Source organism: Petaurus breviceps, unplaced genomic scaffold, assembly GCF_028583685.1.
Source record: "Petaurus breviceps papuanus isolate PSGF00001 unplaced genomic scaffold, PetGlider_PUasm1.0 183, whole genome shotgun sequence".
NCBI classification, from domain to species: Eukaryota; Metazoa; Chordata; class Mammalia; order Diprotodontia; family Petauridae; genus Petaurus; species Petaurus breviceps.
Window position 1 is genome coordinate 19831684 of NW_027185791.1, and position 21263 is coordinate 19852946.

At 41.7% G+C, this 21263-nt stretch overlaps 1 protein-coding gene and 2 pseudogenes across 13 annotated transcripts in view; 1 reads left to right on the forward strand and 2 right to left on the reverse strand.

Moving 5' to 3' along the window:
* AOPEP (aminopeptidase O (putative)) overlaps positions 1-21263 on the forward strand; it is a 567977-nt gene that overhangs the window by 150120 nt on the left and 396594 nt on the right. The window lies entirely within an intron of this gene.
* On the reverse strand, positions 3901-8323 carry LOC138160900 (chymotrypsinogen B pseudogene; annotated as a pseudogene).
* On the reverse strand, positions 11141-16429 carry LOC138161148 (probable cytosolic iron-sulfur protein assembly protein CIAO1 pseudogene; annotated as a pseudogene).

Below are 21263 nucleotides of genomic sequence, written 5' to 3' on the forward strand. Positions count from 1 at the left end.
GTGTGTGTGTGTGTGTGTGTGTGTGTGTGTGTGTGTGTGTGTGTGTGTGTGAGTTTCTGTGAATCTAGTCTACTGTGTGCCTATTAAGTGTTAAATACGGAGCTAAGTCTTAGGGATGCAAATATGAGAAAGCCAGTAATGGCCCTTAAGGAACTTTCAGTGTAATGGGGAAGACAGCACACAAAAGAAAGGTGAAAAACAGGAGGTTGGTGGGCATGCCTGTGGAGAGCATAATGGAGAAGGTCAAAGGAGTTCCACTGGATGTAAAATAAGGAGATGGCTGGCCTAGGTGCCCTTCTTAAATGAGAGTTCTGGGAGGAGCTTTCCTCCCCCCAGTCAGAGGAATGTTTGTGAGAGACATGGTTGAATGAGGGATGAGGAAAGGGAATGGACAAATGGGAGGAATACTTTGAGCTTGGCTAAATGTAGGCACTGTAGCCCCTTTTAATTACAAGTGGTACATTTTAAGTGGGCTGTTACCACCTGCTTGGTAATAGTTGGTTCTAATTTTCCAAATGATCCGAGAAAATATGTAGTATGAAATTTATTCTTAGTGGATAAGAAGGGATACCCAGAGGGTGCCCAGAAAAATAGGCAAAATCCGCTGTTTTTGTCACACCTTCCATCGGGCATTAATCAGGCAGCACTGTCGTCTTAGGCATTGACCTCCTTCAGTTGGGATCCTTCTAGCCTAGTTTTCTGTTCCCCTGCTACTTGTCCTTTATTGATACATGCTGGAATGGTGCTTGTCTAGGGGGCATCAGGAGTGAGAATAACGAGCTGCCCCTCTCTCCAAAATCTTGGTCTTCGTGGGGATGTGACCTTGATAGAAAGTTTGAATAATAATGTTAAATATGAAATTTTCTTGAGTTTTCAAACTGATCTTTCACAAGATGAAAATTGTCCGTGTGAAAAACCCATTATCCTTTGTTCCTCTACCTGTCAGCTTATAGACAAAGAAGCACGTTGAGGTCTTCTGAGAAAAAGGACAAGAAAAATAGAATTACGAAGAGCCATGGCATTTTGGGGTGTTAGTATGGGACCTTGGAAATCATCAAGTCTCAACTTCTTATTTTCCATGTGAAGAAAATGAAACCTATACCCTGGAAGCAGCTTGTTCAGGCACTAAATGAGTTGGGAGTCTGATTGAGGTGGAAGAACACCGGCTCTGGAGACAGAGGACCTGGGCTCCCATTTGGCACTATAGTTATCACCTGTGTGAACTTGGGCAAACCACTTAAACTCCCTGAGCTCTGGTTAGAGGGCCTGAGGTACCTTCTGACTTCTGATCTGTGATCTGAGAAGGTTCCAGCTCTGGGGCTGGAAACCAAGTTTCCTGACTGCAAATCTAGTATCCTTTTTTGTAATGTCATACTCCTCTCCTATTCTGCTCGATGAGATTTAGAGTATTTCTCTATGGCTGGCTGGGTCACTTGGCTGGGTCATTCCCATGATCTGTCTAGCCCAGGATTCAGTTACTGAGAATGGCCTTGGAGGATGGGCTGTCTTTCAAGTGAGCCTTAAAGTTAGATAGTTCTGTTCATTCCTCTATGTTGTGAGATGCCAGAAGCCCTTAGATGCTCCAGCTGCCTAGTGTGCTTTTGCGGGGAAATAAAAGGCTAGTACTGACCTTTCTACGGAGCTGGAGCTAGGAGGAGACTAGAGGAAGAAGATCTTGAATCCCCAGGTTCAGAGATGACTCGGGCTCACCCCTTTTGTGTGATGTTTTGTTAAATGAAAGAATAAGCAACTATCACAGCCAATGCAGGAGGGGAGGGAGACTTCCTTTCATAGCAGTCACCTAGCTCCTTAGAACATTTATTGCTATTTCTCCATAGACAAAAAAAAAAAAGCAACATTTCAAATACTGTATTGGTAATACGCTATTTTTTTTAAGCAATTGGGGTTAAGTAACTTGCTCAAGGTTACATGGCCAGGTGTTTCTGGGTGGGTGCTAAGTGTCTAAGCCTGGATTGGATCCCAGGTCATCCTGACTCTGGGGCCGGTGCTCTTACTTGCTGTGCTACCTGGCCACCCCTATGCTATTTCTTTTTAAAATTTAATTTAAAAAATTATCAATGAGCAAAAATCTGCCTTCTTTCCTTCCCACCCCACCTCCCTAATTGAGAAAGAAAGAAAAACAAACCACTGTTAGAAACATGTCAAGCAAGACAAATGTCTGCATTGGCCATAAAAAAAATAGAAGGCCTCATTCTGCACTCTGAGCACTTTGCTTCTCTATCAGGAAGTAGGAAGCATATTTGGTCATATGCTCAGCAGAATTCCCAAGTCTTTCAAGGTGGTTTGTCTTTACAATAATGTTGTCATTATAGAACTTGTTTTCCTGGTTCTGCTTACTTCACTTTTCATCATTTCATACCAGTCTTTCCAGGTTTTTCTGATACCATCCTCCTCATCATTTCTTACAACAAAATGATATCCATCACATTTATGTGCCATAGTCTTGTTCATTTATTCATCAATTGATAGGAGCCCTATCAGTTTCCAATTCTTTGCCACTTCAAAAAAAACCAAAAATATTTTGTACATCCATAAAGTTTGTTTTGCTTAGGAATATTCTATCCATCTCCCTTCATTTATTCTCCCACTTATTCTCCCTTCTTCCTTTCCCCTTTCCCCTCCTTTTTTCCTATTGAATGAAATATATTTCCATACACAACTGTGTATTTTTACTTCCTTTGACCAGTTCAGATGAGAGTGAGCTTCAGGTGTCATCCATCCCCTGCCTTCCTTTTTTATTTGTATAGATTTTACTTGAGGACCTTGGTAATGTGACACTATTTTCCCCTAACTCTCCTCTCTCTTTTCTCCCCCAACTTTATTCCTTTTACTCCCCCTTTAAATTTTTTCTTCTAGAATCATTAAGACATAGCAGAACCACTGCTACAACTTCTGTCTAATTGGATTCCTTCTGTGACCCCTAATGATGATAGGGTTCACATCGTCCTTTTTCAGAATGTGAGCAGCTTATCTTGTTTAGTGCCTCATGACTGATTGTTCTTGTTTACTTTTTTTTTTTTTTTAAGCAGTCGGGGTTAAGTAACTTGCTCAAGGTTACACGGCCAGTTATTTCTGGGTGGCTGCTGAGTATCTGAGCCCAGGATTCGATCTCCAGGTCGTCCCAACACTGGAGCTGCTGATCTTACTCGCTGAACCACCTGGCCGCCCCTAAGCAATCGGGGTTAAGTAACTTGCTCAAGGTTACATGGCCAGTTATTTCTGGGTGTGGTGCTGAGTGTCCGAGCCCAGATTTGATTCAGGTCATCCCGACACTGGAGCCGGTGCTCTTACTCGCTGAGCCACCTGGCCACCCCTAAGCAATCGGGGTCAAGTAACTTGCTCAAGGTTACACGGCCAGTTATTTCTGAGTGGGTGCTAAGTGTCTGAGCCCAGGATTCGATCTCCAGGTCATCCCAACTTGTTTACTTTTTTGTTTCTCTTGATTCCTATGTTTTGACCTCAAAGTTTCTATGTAGCTTTGACCTTTTTTTCTTTTACTCAGTAATGCTTGGAAGTCCTCTATTTCATAAGGTTTATTTTTTCTCCTTTAGGATTATACTCAGTTTTTCCTGGGAAACCATTCTTAATTAATTAAAAGGCCTACTTTGCCTTTTGAAATATCTTATTCTAAGCTATGCACTCCTTTATGGTAGTGATTGCTAAATCTTGTATGATTCTAACTGTGGCTCTTTTATACTTGAAATCTTTCTTTTTGACTTCCTGCCCAATTTTTTCTTTGACCTAGAATATCTGGATTTTGACTGTAATGTTCCTGAGAGTTTTCATTTGGGGGTTTCTTTTTTAAAGATTGTTTGGTGAATTCTTTTCCTTTTTCTTCTTTGGTTTTCTGATTTCTGTTCTGCTTTTTTTTTTTTTTTATCCTGCACAGATACTGTTATTGGAGGTAGGGGAAGGGAAGAGTTACAAGAAGATGCATGTTTTCTTCAACCTGAGGGCAGATTAATTGCTGGCCAGGGTTTCCTCAGTAAAGGGCAGGAGTTCAGTGACTCTGGAGTACACAGCAGGGGTGTTGGTGGAACAGACACTACTTCCCTAAGAGACAATACCAACCAGGGTCCAGGCACCATTATTCAGGCAAACCAGGGTGACCACCAGAGTCACCCGAGCAGGAAGAACCACCACTGGCCTTGTTCCCCCAGTACTGCTTGCATTCAGCATTGGAAAGTAGGGGCAGAACTGCCTGCTGGAGCTTAGCTGGAACTGTGAGGGCATTATACTTGGTCCTGTCCTAGCCAGTTGTAATGCAGGTGGTGCCTGAAGGGAAATCTTCACTGGCAGTAGGCAAGCAGACAGGGGACACATTCTCTTGGATTCGTGCAGGTGTAGCCAGTTTCAACAGGGTGATGTCATTGCTGATAGTGAGCAAGTGAAAATTTTTGTTCTTGAAAACCTGGGCTATCGGCAGAACTTGGACATCATCCTCATAAGAGTTCAGGTTAAATTCTCCAGCAGCCACCTTGTCAGTTGTCCTGACACTGCAGTGAGCAGCTGTGACCACCCTGTTCTCATTGATGAGGGACCCCCTGCAGAAGTGGGCACCTCCTCTCTTCTGGGCAGCTTTCTTTTAAGATTTCTTGAAACATGATGGCTAGGCTTTTTTTTTTCTTTTAGTCGTTGCATTCTTCTCTAATGATTCTTAAATTTTTATCTTATCTTATATTTTACATCCTTATCCTGATCTTTTTACTATATCAGTTATTTTTGTAATGAGATACTTCACATTTTCTTGTTTTTCAGTCTTTTGCATTTGTTTCAGCATTTCTTGTTTTGTCAGAGTTGTTAGCTTCTATTTGACCTATTTTAATTTTCACTGAATTTAGGCAGAGTTTTGTATCTTTTGTTCCAAACTCTTAATTCATTTTCCAGTTCTTTCTTCCATAGCGTTAATTTCTTTTAAAGAAAATTTTCTCTAATACTATCATTTCATTGATAAAAACAGTTTTAATTTTTTTTAAACTTTTGCTTTATCTATTCTAGAAATTATAGTTGAATTTGTGCACAGACTGCATTTTTCTTTGAGACTTTGCTTATAGATGTTTTGGAGTTCTCTTTTGAGTTTGTTTCTGTTGCCATAATAGCTTTTGGTGTTGGAATTCTTTTTTATTTTGCTTACCTCCCTCTTTCGGCCTACTTCCTCGCTTCACATTTGATGGCAGGGCCAGGTTGTGCACACTTCTGCAGAGAAGTTGCTGTTTTGCTGCTGTTGCTTTCTTAATGAGGTATTAAATGTTATGTTATTCCAGGGGACGGCTCATGCTCAGGATCTGCAGTTTTAGTTCTCCCAGAGAGTTCCGACTTAGGACGAAGTCTGATCACTGTCCCCTTGTTTTCAGCCTTCAAGTTTCAAACCATGATTTGGGTTCAAGTAATAGATCTGTTTGCAGTTTCAGTAGACTGTTGGCTAGACTCAGTCATTATCGCCTGTCTGAAAAGCTCTGCAGGCTTTCCTGTGGTCTGAGATTCCTGCCTTGGTCGTTGCAGTTCAGGATTCAGACTGGGCTGAGGCCTCGTTCTGCATCCGGGCTCAGAACCACACAGCTGCTGCTTGCTCAGTACATACTTACTCAGCCACATTTGCTTCTTTCTTAGTCCACAGTCCAGTGCCTGTGACCATGTGACCCCTCCTTGCTTCTCCCCCTGTAATGTCCATTCTTAGGTGCAGGCTTCTTCCTCAGCTCCCCTTGGCTCTGCATCTAGCCCTGAGCCCTGACAGAGCCGGCACCTGTTAGTGAGCCTTCCATCAGTCTAGACCCTCCTGTGCTGGCTGGGGCCCTGCACTGCAGCGCTCTGTAAGGTGTGCTCTTGGTCAGACCCGTCTCCACTGTCCACAGACTAAATCTCTGGCTCTGTGCTTCCCTGAGGTTTAAAACAAGTCTCACTGTAGTTTGCAGCTACTCCATGCTTGTTGTGCTGTTAATATGCTTTTTCAGTTACTACCTTCTTCCTTTTGCCAAAAATAATTTAGTATGCCTTTTCAGTTACTGTGTTAAGTCATTTTCAGGTGTACATGCAACTCTTTGTGACCCTGTTTGAGATTTTCTTAGCAAAGATATTGGAGTGACTTATGATTTCCTTTTCCAGCTCATTTTGCACATGAGAAAACTGAGGAAAATAGCCTTAAGTGGTTTGCTAGTCTGAGGCCAGGTTTGAACTTGAGAAGGTGAGGCTTCCTGACTCCAAGCCCAGCATGCTATCCACTGCACCACCTAGCTGCCCTTTTCAATGACTTCCTTCTTCTTTTTCTCATGTAATTTAAATTTTTTTTCAATGATTGACTTCTTCATTTTGCCAAATAATTTAACATTCAAGCCCCTTCCTTTCACTATTTAAGTTTGACAACAGGAGGAAAGGTCAGTTTTTCTATTCTATATTTAGATGGTTATCCAAAGTGAAGGAATTAACAATCCTGCTATTTTTTATACTGGATTGACTATATTTGGAATAATAATACTAACAACAACAACACTAATAAACAACATTGACATCGTATTTTTCTTTTTCTTTTTTTTTTTTTTGGAGGGCAGTTGGGGTTAAGTAACTTGCCCAAGGTTACAAGGCTAGATTTTTTTGTGTGTGGGTGTGGGTGTTAAGTGTCTGAGGCCGGAACCAAACTCAGGTCCTCCCGACTCCGGGGCCGGCGCTTTACTCACTGAGCCACCTAGCCGCCCCGACATGGTATTTTAATGTTTGTAAAGTGCTTAATCTTTCATTTGATCCTCATACCAACCCATTGGCATATAGTGTCATTATTTATTGATTTATAAATTAAGAAAGTGAGGCCTGGAAAGGGCAAGTGACTTACCTCGGGTCATATAGCTAGTAAATGCCAAAAATAGTTTGAACCTAGGTCTCTATGATTCCAACCAGAATTGCTATCCACTATGTTATGTTACCTCTCATGCGTTCACCTCTCAGTGCCATGTTTTAGGAAGGTATAAAGCCAATCATGGCAGCTCTCCTGAGGACTACTTCTGTGAATAACTTTAAGGGTCTAATTGCATAGCATAATGAAATCTCTATTTATTCAGCAATAAACTAAAGTATAATATTCAAGAAACTAAGGCATAATATTGATGACAACATAACATGACAACTTATTACTAAGGTGGCCACATTGTTTTAAATAAAACATATTATGTGATATATCTTATAGCCATCTTTAAGGGGTAGCAGAAAATATAAACACCATACACCCCTAGGTCATAGTAAATTACAGTCTCCTCAGGTAATACAGAGTATCCAAGTAAAGTCCTCTTTCATCTTGACTAGAGGCTGGCCTCCAATCATCCTTAAGCTAATCATCCTTAAGGGGTAGCAGAAAGTATAAACACCATCCACCCCTACGTCACAGTAAGTTACAGATCTCACCAGTCAATACAGAGTATCCCAAGTAAAGGCCTCTTCCATCTTGATTTGAGGCTGGCTTCCAAACCCCACAGCTTGTAAAGCCTAGCATGAGCAGCTTTCAGAAGACTGATGCTGTGAACAGCTTTTCAAGGTTCTGATTACACAGTATAGTGAACTCTCTATTTATTCAGTAATAAACCAGAGCAAAACATTCCCAGAAAATAAAAATACAGCATTCGCCATGTCACAACTCAACAACTTATTACTAAAGTGGACACATAGTTTTAAGCAAAAAATAACATTCATTTAGTAAATCCTTAATTCAATCACCCTTAAGGAGGCAAAGTACAAAGGTCAAAGTCCTCCACCCACCTGGAGTGTGATCAAGTTACAATGTCCTCAGTCACTACTAGGTACTCTCTTAAGGGGTAGTGGAAAGTGTAAAGGCCATCTATCCCTAAGTCACAAATAAGTTACAGTTTCATCAGTCAGCATTAAATACCTAAGGAGATATCTTTTCATCTTGACTTGAGGCAGGCTCTCAGTTTCCATGGTTCCTTTTCCATGGTCCCAGCTCCTGCCCGTATCTAACCAGCTGCCACCTGAGTTCAAAGGCAGACAGATCCCAGTCCCTTGTCCAGCTCTCCGTGCAGTTCCTGTTCCATATTGAAGCTTATAGTGTCTAGTCCCCCTCAAGTCCTTATTCAAATACCAGGAAACCGAGTCCCAGAACCAGAAAGTCAAAGTCATTACAGTAATCATGAAACTGGTACACATGGTTAATGTTGTGAACACCCACATTCCCAAGCCTTCACAACAGAACAGGCTCCCTCAAGCAGGGATCCTCCTCTCTCACTCACGGCAGCTTCTCAGCCTGGTTCTCAGAAGCTCCTAGCAGAAGTTCCCAGAAGAAAAGTCTCAGCAGAAGCTCCATTCTCAAAATCAAAATAACTTTCTGACCTCTCCTCCTCAGCCTCCATGTGGCTTGCTCCAAGAAGCTCTGATTCTCCAGCTTGTGCTAATACCTTATTGATGGTATTAGCTCCTCCCTGTTCAGCCCCTTCCTGTTATGTCAGCAACAGGGGTTCATACTGTCTGTTTCTTAACAGAGGCTTGATATAATTAACTTGAAACTAAGTTCTAAGTACCTGTTTACTTGCCAATACAAGGGGATCTTCAAATTCCATTACTGTCACACAGCTCCTTCTCCACAGGCTGACCTCTCCCAGAGCCTGCCTGGATTCACACATAGGCAGCTCTCTGCTCCTGTTCCCTATCTCAGACCATGGGGGCTGCTCCATTCCTTTAGGAAAACAAAGCTTAACAGGCTACAACAATATATGCACACATTACCAGCACTATCCTCTCAATTCACTTTCTGTCTAAAATCCAGTACAGACCAACAGACAGGGCTTCAAGTGCCAGCATCACAAACATTCTCTCTCTGAGTGCTGTCTGCTCCCAGCTCTGCTTGGGCTTTTCTCTGCTCCACACTTCCTGTTCTACCCTTTTGACAAGCTCCTCCTACCATGGGCTCACATGTGGTTACATTTGGCCTGTTAAGGGCAGGGGAGATCTTCAAATTCCCTTAGGCCTATTAAGGGTAACAGTGTATGCTATTTCCAGTCAAAGATTCTTGATACAATCAAAGGCAAGGCTCGGGGGCACTTGTTTAGCCACAACTCAATCCAGAAAAACAGCCAACGAATTCTGTTTTGTTTGCCATTACAGAAGGACATGGGCAAACTGGAGTAAGTCAAAGGGAGGGCTCCCAGGATGGTGAGAGGATTACTGGAAATCCTTAAGCAGAAGTCTGATGATCATTTTTGGAGGGTATTAGAGAGTCACAGAAGTTCACAGCTGAGGAATACCTTCGAGATAATCTAATCCAACCCCCTTATTTTACAGATGAAAACACTCAGGGATAGAGGTCTCTATTTCCGTATATGTTCTCATGTGGCTGTACTGCTAGAAGATGTCAGAATTCTGACTCCTGCATACCACAGCCAGGCGGTAATGGTGGGCAGAGCGAGTCGTAGCCACCATAGCACAGCGATGTTATTTCTGAACAGTCTGCCTACTCTGCTCTTTTATTCCTATCTCATTCTGCACACGGCTTTTCCAAAGCTCCCCTTTTCTTCTTGCTCCCCAACACATTCTTAACCCCCTTCACTTAAAGGAAATGACCAGGCCTTCTGCTTCACTGAGAAGCCTGAAACCATTGCCCTTGCTTCCCCTTCCATCATTCCACACACCTTCTCAACATCAGTTTTTCTCTTTTTCTTGTCACAAAAGAGATCTTCCTACTGAACCACGGGGCTCAAAGAGCCTCTGCTTACAGCCTTCATCCTATTCCCCCAGCCTCCTGCAGGGCTTTTGTCCAATAGTCTTCACTCTCTCATCATCTTCATTAATTCCCTTGTTGTCAGTTCCTTCATATCTACCTACAAACATGCTCAGTTCTTCCTAATCTGAAAAAAAGCTTGCCTTTGACCTTTCTAGGCCAACCACATGTTAATATAATTTTTCTGTCCTCACTTTCACTGCTAAATTTTTAAAAAAAATATTTTTGTTATAAGCTTGAACATGAACATTTCATTATACAAAGCACAGGAAAAAGGATTATATGTGAAACCAAACTCTTAGGCAGCTAGGTGGCACAGTGGGAAAGGGTGCTGGATTTGGAATCAGGAAGGTCTGAGTTCAAATTCTGCTTCAGATACTTATGAGATGATCAGGTTGATTCTGTGTTTTCTTTTAATTGTTTATATTTATAGTTAATGATTTTGTCCTGTAACTACCTAAAGTCATTGTTCTTTGTCTCTGAACTTAGTTTAGAAATTTAACAGACCTGTAATGAGTTAAGTTTAGAAATTCAGTTCTCTTACTCTTCACTGTTCCATTCTTGCCTCAAGAAAATCTGGTATCCCTGGGGCTGCAAATGGACATCAGGGAATCTGGTCCAGTATCTTTACACCACCAAGATATCCTTCAAGGATGTCTGGTTTGCCACCCCAAGAAGTCTGGTCCAGTGTCTCTAACCTTTCAGGTAGACTCAGACAATAACCATTTCTCAAGTCACAGTATGGAGGAAGGCTGTAGTTGCTAGCCCCGCATTCCCAGTTTTGATTTTGCTGCTCATGATGTGAAACTCTCGTCATCAGTGAGAACTTGTCTCCTGCCTGTGATGTCCTGTTGTTTATTCTGTACTCTCCAAAACCTATAAAAGAGAATTGTCCCCTTAATTCGGGGTCTTGGCTTTGCTGAGGAAGCTGAGATCCTGTTTATTGGTAAATTTGCACTTTTCTAATAAATTGAGCATGCTCAGAATTTTGTGCCTCAGTTTACTTTAATTTTAATGGTTACACTTAACTGTGTGACCCTGGCCAAGTCACTTAACCTCCCTTTCTTCTTTACAAGAAAACCCAGTTTCCTGTAAGATGGCTATAATATTACCTACCTCACAAAATTGATGTGAGGATCCAGTGAGAACCAATGTGTAAAGCTTTTTAATTGATATACAATGCAATGATGATGATGTTGTTCAATTTTATCTTAAAAGTTCAGGGTATTCCAAAAGTCTTAGTGCAGTTTTAAGGATTAATAGCTTTGATAGTTATTGTTATATCAATAAACTTGGAGCTTTAATAGCTTAGGATTGTGCTCAGATTTTGGGGACACCACACATATGTTAAATTTAGCATGTTAGTACTAATATGCTTGTTTGTGTTCTATTCAGAATTTGTTCTCATTTCATTTTTTTTAAGATTTTTAAAACATTTATTTTACACAGTTGAACTAGGGGGCCCCCAAGTCAAAGGATGGAAAAATTATTAGTGATTCTGGAGCTGGATTCTTTCCACCAGCTTCTGACAAATGAGTAGGGGATTAAGTTCAGACAGGAAGAGAGTGAAGTGAACACTGTGCTCCTTTAGGCTTTTTATGTACACTGAGAAAACTGATTCTCATGATTTTTCTTTCCCCTCTGGGGAAAATCAATATTATCCCTCTGCTAAAAGGTTCAGGAGACGTGTGTGGGTTAAAGGGCCTTAGACACCTTCTGGTTGTTGGTATTTCCAGAACACCATCTCACCATCATCACCGCAAGAGGCCAGTAGCCCTGGCTCCTTGGGATTCCAAGCTATACAGTTCGCATCCTGGGAGTGGGCCTGGGGTAGGTGAGCTGTTAAGAGAACAAGATGGCTGCTGAGGGTCTGAGCTGGGATCTTCCTCAAAGACCCGGATGGAATCATCACCACAAGCTGTGGCCAGGGCCCCTGTCAGGTGACACCAAGAAACATCATAGACGGTTCGAGAACGGTAGCCAGACAAGGTACAGATGCGCTTCCAGGTAGGGTCTGAGCTGGTGCAGGCCATTTCTTCCTCACTGCCTGGTAGGCACTGGTGCCAAATTAGAACAATTCGGTCATCACTGCAAGATGCCAGGCACTGACCACTGGGGTCAAAGGACAAGCTCCACACTGTGGCCTTGTGGCCATCCAGGGTGGCACAGCATACCCAGTCATCCTCTTCCTCCCGGTATAGCTGTACTGTGTCATCATAACTGGCTGATGCCCAAAGCTCTCAGAGTGCCATATCACATGTTTAACATCCTGTGAATGTGAATTCAAAACACTGGCACATTCATATTCATCGTCTTCATTAACCTCTCAGACCCAGACACCCTTGTCCCAGCAGCAGGTAGCCAAAAGGCTACCAGATGGGGCCCAAGCTACTGACTTTACTTCGTTTTTGTGTCCTTCAAGGGTGGCTACACACTAGAAATCATCCTGGTTCTTCTTCCAGATACAGGTGGTAGCATCAAAAGTTGCAGATGCCAGGTAGTTCCCACAAGGGACCAGGCCACCTTCCTCATGGTGCGCTGGTGACCCTCGGCCAGAACAGACTTACACACCCAGTCATCACCCTCCTTGCCCCAGTTGTGCATGCTGTGGTTGCCATTGCATGAGGCCAGCAGGGTCCTGGCAGGGCTCCAGGCCAAGAACCAGCAGCAGGAATCTGGGTGGGCCAGCACATGGGCCAGGAGCACCAGGGAGTCCTTCATGGCGGCGCTCGGGCTCTGCCGGACTCCAGGGCCCCTCCACCCTGCTGGAGGCCAAGTTGAGCTCTGGTCGGAATTCTAGCAGTAACTCAGCTCCATACTCCCGCGGAGACCCCCAGATCCCCTCTTCTCATTTCTTGTATACGTTTTTTAAATGTTTCATTGATTTTTTTTCTTTTCTCCTTTTTTTGATATCACTGTCACTACTCACCTCCCCATGTACCCTATAGAAGACATCAATTATAACATGAGTATAGTTAATCAAAAGAAATTCTTATGTTGACTGTGTCTCATTCCGCACGTCTGTCAGTATTTAAAAAGTACTCTTACCCATCGGTTTTCTGAATTCATGATTGATCACTGCAGTGATCAGAGTAGTTAAAATTTTCAAAATAGTTTTCCTTTACATCAGTGTAATCATGGTATAAATTATTCTTCTCTTTCTAGTCACTTTATTCTTCATCACTTCCCACAGTTCTCATACTTCTTCACATTTTTCGCAGATGTTCTTTTCTTTTTTATTAGGTACTTCACAAACATCAACAGACATGAACGTTTCCATATAAAAAGGAGCACAGAAGGTTTGATTAGAAGCTGTGAGTCTCTCTTTTATATGTAATGGGGGACTGGCCAGCAGGAGGCCATTCCTCCGAGCATTCACAGTGTGCTTGCTCCCTGATACAGAGCATCCACGGACATCCTGGTTCTTTTTGCTTCCCTTAGCATGTGAAGAAAAGGAACCTTTTAATTGACAGCTAAGCCAGGGCTGAAAAATGGTAACAAATGTCATTAATTGGATGATTTGGCTTGTTTATTATTCTCTGATGGTGAGTAAGGAAGGCAAACTGACATGGACCTCTCTTGAGAGGGGCCAGGAAGCCTAGAGGGCTTGTCCCTGCTGTTGCTGAGAGAGGAAGTAGGAGTTGTGGGCATAGTCTCTTGCTGCCAGCTACCTTCTTTCTCACCTGGACTGACAGATAGTACTTGAGTGAGAGCCTCTGAGTTTTACTTCCTTGCATCTGTCTATTTTCTTTTTTGGACAATCTAGGTTAAGTGACTTGCCCAGGGTCACACAGCTAGAAAGTGTCTGAAGCCTGATTTGAACTCAGGTCCTCCTGATTCCAGGGCCAGTGCTCTATCCACTGTGCCACCTAGCTGCCCCTACATCTCTTATTTCTTGCTTTTAGGTAAAGGGATATTGGACCAGGCTGCAACTTTGTGAGCTTCGAAAGATCGGGAGATCAAGTCTTCAGAAGTCAGAAAGTGGAGTCCATGCCAGTTTTGGCATGATGACTGAGCCCATTGAGTGAAGTTCTGAGAAAACTGCTCAGCCCAGCATAGCAATGACTCTTGGGAGTGAATTGAAGTTAACCAAGAGGGATTGATAGCAGTTTATCCATCAGTTATGCTACATTTAGAAGTAAACTTTGTGGAATGAATTCTCATAGCAGCTGCTTTAAGTTAGAACTCACTCTTCCCATGGTCCAAAGTTGTTTAAGGAGTGTGTCCCCAGCTGTGGGGGGAAAATACTTGTATCTCTGTTCTTACTATATCTTCTTTATAAATTCCCCTTTGTCAGATCTGATTGATGGTAATTGATTAAATGAAACTGGGGCAGTAATCACTGAAGGTTAACATTGGGGGAAAACACACTGGAATCGGCACTCTTATCTATCTGGTAGAAAATGCTGCTGTCCCTCAGGTAAACCGTCAGACCCGAGGTTTGAGAAAAATAGCCTGCTCTGCTCTGGGGACCTGACTTATGTGAGTGGGAGCTGGGATAAGGATCCCAGAGCTTATCTGGACTACATGTGCTTCCTTTCTTTTCTTAAGCATGTTATTAAATTTAAAATGATGGTACCAGCACTGCCTTGCTGAATCCCCTTCTGACCTTTTGCTCTCTGAAGTGTGTTTTTAAAAGATTCATTAATAATATTTTCCTGTTTGTGTGTGTGCGCGTGGATGTGTATGTGTGTGTGCGTGTGCATGTGTGCGTGTGTGTACTTGTGTGTGTGTGTTTGTGTGTGCGCGCATGCGTGTGTGTGTGTGTGTGTAAATATCATTATCATTCTTCTTGCTTTTTGCCCTCCACCCCCAATTATTCTCCTTTGGACAAAAAAAGAGAGAAGAGCCCTCCTTTGTGACAAGTGAGTGCGGTTAAACAAAACAAAACAAGTCTACACCTTGGCCATGTTTGAAAATCTATGTCTTATTCTGTACGTCTAGTCTGTTGCCTCTCTGCCTGTCTTATAGAAAGTCACAATTGGTTGGTCAGTACATTGATCATGGCTATGAAATCTTTCAAAGTTGTTTTCTTTATAATATTGTAGTCATATAAATTCTTCTGGTTATTCTCACTTCACTGATTATCAGTTCTACAGATGTCAGGTTTCTCTGACTTCATCCTTTTTTTCATTTCTTATACTGCAACAATATTCCATTATACTCGTATACCATAATTTTTTGTTTAATATCCACCCTTTTTCCAATTCTCTTTGCTAGATCTCCTCTAGGCAATGCTCAGTAGAAGTATTCTTTGGTGAAAAGGCAAAAAAAAATAAACAATTTGATCATTTAGGAGATAAAGTGTAATGTAATGCCAAGGAAAGGCAACTTCCCAAGGTTCAAAATACCTGCATAGGCGCTCTCCATTTTATTCAGTGACAAATTAAGAACAGAGAAAATCAAAATATGACATCATTCAAAATACAGCATTTACTAAGTGTGATTAAATAATCTCCAAGTACTACCCCACCCCAGGACCTTACATTCATTCAATCAATTACAAAGTCCCTGTTCTAAATACTACTCCACCCCTAGGCTGTACCTTCATTTAGTCCATCACAAAGCCCCTCTTCTCAAATGGAGATTAGTTTCCAATCATAAGTAAAGTACATTCATTTGTTCAATCATAGAACACAAAAAGGTCAAAAGTCCCCCACCCCTGGATCACAGTTGACTCTACCCCAGAGTTACAAACAGTTTAATAAGCACAGCACTTAATACCCAAATGGAGGTCTCTTCTTCATCCTTACACAGAGGCAAGTTCTCAGCAATCTTTGTTCCTGGGGAGACAAAGCTTAGCAAGGCCACAAGATACATTGCCAGTCTCTTCATTAATTCATCCTCTGTCTGCAGAACAGTCCTAGGACCCCTGAAAACATTAGCAAAACCCTCTTCCAGGATTTCTGTAAACATACAACAAGAAAATCCTTCTTCAGGGCTTTGGAACCAACAGCAAGGTTCCAAGAATTCTGCAACAACAGCACTGTCCTTCACCAGTGGACAATATTCACTCTCTGTCTGCAGAACAGTCTCAAGAGCTCTGAAACAACAGAAAGGTTCTCAGGATTCTGCAACAACAGGACTATCTTTCACCAGTGGACAAATCTGGCAAAACAACATCAAAACAGACAGACAAAATATCAGCATAACAGCCATGTCTCCTCAGTCCTTGGCAGCTCTGGGGGCAGCTCTCAAAAGTCCTGGGCAATTCAAAGTGGCCCTCAGCAATCCTCTCAGTCTCTCTCTGCCTCCAAAGGTGCTGCTTCCAAAAAGTCCTTCTGCCTCTCTCTCATGTCTCTCCAAATTTACGTCACCATCTCCTCCCAGTTCAGCACTCTTCTTTCACGTCAACAAGTCCATCCCACAAGTGGGATTAACAAGCTCTGGGTTTTAACACAATCGAACCAAAAACCAAGCCAATACAGGGGGATCTTTATATTCCATTACTATTACATAAAGTTCCCAATAATTTTACAGAATGGTTAGACTACTTCAAAGTTAAACCAGCAGCATAGCCGCTCTAATAACTGTCACTTTCCTTTTTTGGTCATCTTTGTCAATATGATGGATGTAAAATATAACTTCAGAGTTGTTCTAATTTGCATTTTCTCACAAATAGTGATTTGAAGCACTTTTTAATATGATTTTTGGTAACTTGGATTTCTCCCTTTGAAAACTTGCCTGTTTATATCCTTTGAGATATGTGTGTATACATATATGTGTGTTTCTTGTTCTTATATTTTTATATCCATTTTCTAGACATCTTGGATGTCAGACCTTTATCAGAGAATTTTGCTGCAAATATTTTCCCCAGCTAACCCTTATAATTCTAATTCTATTGCTTTTATTGGTACAAAAAACTTCTCATTTTTATGTAATCCAAATTCCCCATTTTACCTTTGGTGATCTTCTATTGTCATTTGGCCAAGAATACTTTCCCTATCCCTACTTTTGAGAGTTATATCCTTCCCTTCTCCTCTAGTTATTTAATATATAACCTTAGATATCCAAGCCATCTAAATGAGAGATTTAATATTAATCTAATTTCTGCCAGTTTTCCTATTTGTTTTTGCCAATAAATTCTGAATCTAGTACTTGTTATCCTAGAGTTTATAGAATACTGTACTGTTACTCTGTGTTCTATTATTTCTGGGTATTGTGTACCCAGTCTGGTTGGTTAATGTTCCTATTTTTAATCCTTACAAATAGTTATAATGATTTACACTATTGCTTGAGATCTGGCACTTTTAAACCCCTTTTCTTTCTGGTACTTCTAAGCCACCTTCATTATTTACCTTGATACTCTTGAAATTTTCTTCTTCCAGATTAATTTATTATTATTATTTAGTTCTAAAAAGTAATGCTTTGATAGTTTGATTGTTATGACATTGTACCTATAAATTGATTTAGGCAGTATTTTCATTTTTTATGATATAGACAGGACCCAAACATGAGCAACTAATATTTATTTGTTATGTCTTCCTTTTTTTACTTTGTACTTGTATTCATATCATTCTTATGTGTCTTTATAGATACAGTTATATGTTCTGTAGTTATTCTGAATGGAATGTCTTTCCCTTTCTTCCTGTTGAGTTTTTGTTGGTAACATTAGAAAAGCTAATGATTTGGGAGATTTATTTTTTAACCTTCTACTTTACTGAAGTTTTTATTTTAGTTAAAAATGTATGCTTCTTTCTCTTTATCTTTCTTTTTTGGAGGGGGGAAGGTAGAGCAATTGGGTTTAAGTGACTTGCCCAAGGTCACACAGCTAGTAAATGTTAAGTGTCCAAGGTCAGATTTGAACTCAGGTCCTTCTGACTTCATGACCATTCTTGTATGAATGCTCAAGCCAATTTTTTTTTTCTGAGGTGCTGCTTCTATTTATTATACAGCTACTCTCTTATAGAACCCTTAGGCTTTGATTAACTTAGTGCAAAGTATTTCTTTATTATATTCAAAGTTTTCTTCTGTGTACTTTTTTTGATCCACAGATACTGGATTTGAAGTTTGTGCTAGTATCAGATTATAATCCCTCCTGGAATGATGAATGGTTTGTCCTTGCCTAATTCTTCTATTCCTTCTGTAGGCTGACTGCTGCTATTGTAGCATAGCTATAATTAAAATCTGTTGTGATCCCTGGTTTCTGGGTCTCCCTTCTAGTGATCCCTTATCAACACTAGTCTCTCTTCCATCTAGGTCTCCTTGAGCTTTGTTCCCTGCTAAGATCTTGACAATCCCCAACTGGATTTTGGAGATTTCTGCTGGCTTTAGGCCTCCTGGAAGACAGTAGTATTTTTCTGTCTCATACCCAATCTCTTGATGTCTTCCTGTAGTCCCCAGATACTCTGGTTTACTTCCAAGAGTTGTGCTTCCTGGTGTAGACTACCAGGTTTCTATGCCTCTCCATTCTCCTAAGGTTATTTAAGTTGATGGTTTTTTTTCTTGTTGAGATTTTAATACATTGTTGGAGATCTGGCTGACTGTGGGCCTCACAGACGGCCCCAAGGTGTGCATGTCCTGTCTTGTCTCTTCACATTTTAATCTACCTGGAGCTAGTTTTATTCTTTGTAGTAGGTCTGACAGGCCAGGACCAAGTCTCCCTCCCTTGAAGCTTCATTTACTGGAAATCAGGCTGGATTTTGTTCCTTCTTGTGTGTCCCTGTTCAGAGTGCCCACGGACTTCTACATGTCTTCTTGTGTGGTCCTTGACTAGATAGATGAATTTATTGGCATTTCCCTTCAGTTTTATTGAGAGAGATCTGGCAAAAGCATGAACAGTAAGGAACAGTAAAGAAAAGCCTCATGAAGCCTGAAGAAGTCAGGGGTTTTAAGAAGCAGAGATGAGGAAGAAGAGAATTCCATGCATGAGAAACAGACAGTGTGTGCAGTAGCAAGTAGACTAGTGTGACCAGAGGGCAGAAAAATGAGTAAGATGCCCAGGAAGGAAGGAAGGGAGGGAGGGAAGTCTGTGATGGGCTTTAAGTGCTAGAGGACTTCATATTTAATGTTAGATTTAATAGCAAGCCATTGGGGTTTATTGAAGAGTGGGGCAAGGGGAATTAATATGGGAGATCTGCACTTTAGGAAATTGCTTTCATGGCTATGACAAAAATAGTTTGTGGTAGGGAAAAACTTGAGGCAGGGGGACCAATTAGGAGGAGGCTGTTACATTATTCTCAGTTAAAAGTGATCTGAGCCTGAACTAGAGTGGTGGCTGTAAGAGCAAAGGGGATGTATTGCTGTGAAGAGAAAAACAAGATGAGACAAGTGAGACAACGACAATCCCAAAGATATGAACCTAGCTGCCTGCAGTATAGTGGTATCCCTGATGCTATATTTGAGCATCTTTTGTACTTTTTTTTCCTTCTGAGCACTAAAAAATTTTTTATTGAAGCTCTTCTTTTCATGTGTGTGAGTGTGTGTGTGTGTGTGTGGGGGGGGTCTCTATATATGTATGTGGTCTCTCTGTGAATACTTGGTCTCTAATTAGTTGATACTCCCTCAGTTTGATGCCCTCACAGAAAACAAAGAGCAGATAATCAAGGTAATCATTGACATGTACAATGTATGAACAAAGCATAAAGACATGTTGATATCCTTTCATCCTTTACTTAGGATGAACAATTTTTCTTTGATTTAATTTGAACGAGTAACACAATTAGCTAGACAAACACAGGCCACAAACACCTTAAAAAGCTGAGCTCACCAGCTCAGGATGCAAGTTCACATAAGAATCAGAAAGTCCAAGAAAAGCCCAATTACTCTGAAAGAATCACTTTTCAGAAACAGGAGATTTTTTCTCTTCCACCCCATCTGTCCACAGTGCTTTGAAGCAGAGGTACTTGGGTATAGAAGTCACCAGTCACCCAGGTTCACAATGCAGCAGTCACCCTTGACCCTTCAGTATCCTTCACTCCTCATGCCCAATGAGTCATCTGACAGGTCTTACCAATTCTCTCTCCCTACTCACATAGCCTTAGTTTAGGCCTCCATGACTTCCTATACGTGAGTCGTTGCACCTGCTTTGTAACTGGTCTCCCTGACTCAAGTCTCCAATCTTATCTCTACCAAATCACCCAAATGACATATTTATTTATTTTTAAGCCATCGGGGTTAAGTAATTGCTCAAGGTTACACAGCCAGTTATCTCTGGGTGTGGTGTTAAGTATCAGAGCCCGGATTTGATCCCCAGGTCATCCTGACACTGGAGCCGGTGCTCTTACTCACTGAGCCACCTGGCTACCCCTAAGCAATTGGGGTTAAGTAACTTGCTCAAGGTTACACGGCCAGGTGTTTCTGGGTGGGTGCTAAGTGTCGGAGCCCAGATTTGATCCCCAGGTCATCCCGACACTGGAGCCGGTGCTCTTACTCGCTGAGCCACCTGGCTGCCCCTCCTAATGACATTTCTGAAGCCCATTCCCTGCTCAGGAAGCCTAAGGGGCTCCCTGCTATTTCTAGGAGCAAAACTCAGTTCTCTCTGTTGGGCATTTCGACTTCTTCACAACCTGGTTCTTGTTGACCTCAGCAGATTTATTACACCACTTTACCTGCTGGGTAGACAAGCCAGACCAGCTGAAGCAGCAGGGGATCCTGAGGGAGAGACAGAATGTGGTAGATGCCAGGCAAGTAAAAACCCTGATAGGGCTGTAGCTGCTGCCTCCCCTCAGACTGATGGAAACAGGTCAGGAATCCGAGCTCAAGACCACAGCTGCCCCTCCCCCCCAAGCTCCCAGGTCACAAGAGCTGGTTCTTCCCAGCCTCCAGAGCCATCATTCAGGAAAGCGACCATTCTGGGTAATCATATGGTAGCTGCCTCTGCAGGTGCAGCGGCCCTGCCTCCTTAGCAGCTATGCCTGGTGAAGGTGCAGAAAAGAAAATTCTTACCACCAAAGTCCTCGGCACTATCTAATGGCTCAGTGCTAGAAATGGATACAGTCTTTAGACTGATAGAAAAACATGACAGTCCCTGCTCCCAAAGAGCTCACGTTGTAATAATAGAGGGAGATAACACACAGAGAAGGTTTCAGCTGAAAGGCTGATGGAAAAATTTAATTGGGCATTTAAAATTTGTTCTTTTTCTAGCTTTTTCAGTTGCGTGCCCAATTCATTGATCTCCTTTTTCTCTATTTTATTCATGTAAGCATTCAGAGATATAAAACTTCCCCTAAGAATCCCTTTCATTACATCCCAGACGTTTTTGTATGTTGTCTCATCATTGTCATTCTCTTGATTGATTGTTTTTGTGATTTATTGTTTGACCCACTCAGTCTTTATGAATAGATTATCTAGTTTCCAATTAGTTTTTAGTCTGTCTTTCCATGGCCCTTTATTACATATAATTTTTATTGCATCATGATCTGAAAAAGATGCATTTGGCATTTCTGCCTGCCTGCACTGGATTGTGAGATTTGTATGCCCTAGTAGATGGTCAGTTTTTGTGTACATGCCATGTACCACTGAGAAGAAGAAATATTCCTTTTTATCCCCATTCAGTTTTCTCCAGAGGTCTATCATATCCACCTACTCT